Here is a 2,651-nt window from a genome sequence, read left to right as displayed (position 1 = left end):
ACGATATCAATACACGTACCTACAAACTGGTACAAGAATCTTGAAAATCGGAGCACAAATAATAAAGTTATAAATTGTCAAACTTAATCAAAAATTTTGGGTGGCGGCATTTTGTACCGGTGAGTGTAGAATCGAATAACCTTTCAAATGAGCTAGCACACGACCCCTATTCTCATTTAAAAAATCATCAATTACGTCTTTACGCCCTGATGGATGACGTCACTAGTGTGACATATATACCAAAAAATCATAATTTAAAATAAAAAAAATCGACCTGTTTCAGGATCTATTTCCAAAATCGCCCTTTCACAAAGAAATGGATTTATTCCAACTTTTACGTATTCTTCTTCTTCTTCTTCTTCTTCTTCTTCTTCAGTGCCTTATTCGGTCGGGATGTTGGCGATCATCAAGGCTATCATTGTTTTGTTGACTGCTCTGCGAAACAACTCCGCGGAGGTTATCCCAAACCATTGTCGGAAGTTTTTCAACCACGAGATACGACGGCGTCCCGGTCCTCTCCTGCCAAATACTTTGCCCTGCATGACGAGTTGAAGAACTCGATATTTTTCTTCGTTCCACATCACGTGGTCAAGGTACTCAAGCTTACGTTGTTTTACTAAATTAAGCACTTCTTTTTCTTTTGTCATGCGCTGTAGGACCTCAATGTTGGTGACATGGTCCACATAAGATATTTTTAGTATCCTCCTGTAGATCCACATCTCGAAGGCTTCAATCCGCTTTTCAGTAGCTTGCGTCAGTGTCCAGACTTCAACTCCATACAGTAGCACCGGAAGAACGTAGCACCTCATTATTTGCATCTTTGTTCCCAAACTGAGATCACTGCAACACAGCAAGGCTCTCAGCTTGATAAATGTAGACCGGTTTACGTATTCACTGTATATTAATATCCAACAGTACTAGTCAAAAGTTCCTCCTCCCTCGTATCTTTTGAACGATTATACTTGTAAGAGTGAAATATGGAGGGAGGAAATAGACGCATGTAGGTTTCTCAAATATTCTGAACAAGTGATGTAGTAGTAACAGATGACGTTATAGAGCCACTTTGACCGATAATTTTAAATAGGACTGTATGGCAAATGATAAATTGTTTGAAATGTATTGAAAATACCTATTCAATCATACTAATTTTGTTTGAGTTTAAGTTGATTTCGATGAATAAATTAAATAAATCTAAAATTGTAGTTTCGCATTTAATTAATAAATATTCAAACGTCCGCCTATGGTTCTTTGTCAAAAAAGTTGACGTTGACGTTGACGTAAAAACAACTAGAGAATAGGGCATTCCAAGACTTTGAAGTTTATGAAAACGCTGGGAGGCAAACTCTCAAACATTGTGTTTGTTTATATTATTTATACCATATGTTTCTTAAGTTTTTTATCGTTAACAGATTTTTAGTTGTTTTTCCGAAAATTTTGTTCTAGATTTTGTGTACTTTTTAGTTGTAGAAGTACTTGAATGACTTTATTTAGTTTTAAGCAGTGAATAATCATAGGCGTAACCAGGGGGGTTTTGGGGGTTGTAACCCCCCCCATTGGGATGTACTTTGAGCTCTATACGCTTAACACCATAGCCCTCAGAGACCTTCTGAATAAATAAACATGAGTGCATATAAAGTTGTTGGTAGACAATACAAATGTGGCTAGTAGGTACAAACAAAAGATTGGCAAAATAAATAATGAAAGAAGTGAAAGAAGTATATTAAAGTGTGTAAATGTATTTTAATTTCCTTAGCTAAGCGCTTTCGACATAAAAGTCATCTTCAGAGCTAATGGTCAATATATAAAAAGTACCGGCTACTTAGGATTGTATTTTCTTGCATCGCATTAAGAAATTTTGTAATTCTGGTCAACTGTACAACTCTGGCTGATGAAAGCTAGTTTTAATTTTTTTTTTTAGTTGTTCTTATTGTTTTACCATAGAAAAATTAAAAATTAAAAAAAAAAAATTAAAAATTAAAACTAGCTTTCATCAGCCAGAGTTGTACAGTTGACCAGAATTACAAAATTTCTTAATGCGATGCAAGAAAATACAATCCTAAGTAGCCGGTACCTTTTATACAGCGTGTCTACTTAAGTTGGAAACATATGGGAAACTTTTTTGTTAATCATTTTACGAAAAAAAGTTATTCTTTATAAAAAGTTCTGCATGCTCTTAAACCTAAGATTCAATCACCAGATATCAAATTTTGTCAATATTATACGAGGTATGTCAAAAAATATAAACTTCGTTCAAGAGTAAAGTACCTTTATTTCTCTCAATATCGAAAATTCTTATTAAGAAAAGTTGTTTGGAAATAAAAACTAAGATCAAATATGTAATTACATGCTTCTAATTGAAAAAAAAATATTTTTCAAATTTTTCTCAAATTTATTGATACGAACTTCGTTTTTATTTATTACACATACGATAACTCTTTTATTATTACTTTTACGAAAAAAAGGTATTCTTTATAAAAAGCTGTATATGTCTTAAGACCGAAGATGCAACCATCAGATATCACATTTTATTAATTTTATACGAGGTATGTCAAAAAATATGAATTTCACCCAGGAGTAAGTACCTTTATTTTTCACAATATTAAAAAGCGTTATTAAAAAAGTTGTTTAGAATTAAAAACTATGTTTCAATA

The sequence above is a fragment of the Diabrotica virgifera genome, chromosome 2 (genome assembly GCF_917563875.1).
Source record: "Diabrotica virgifera virgifera chromosome 2, PGI_DIABVI_V3a".
Taxonomy (NCBI): domain Eukaryota; kingdom Metazoa; phylum Arthropoda; class Insecta; order Coleoptera; family Chrysomelidae; genus Diabrotica; species Diabrotica virgifera.
Note: the sequence above shows the minus strand (reverse complement) of the source record.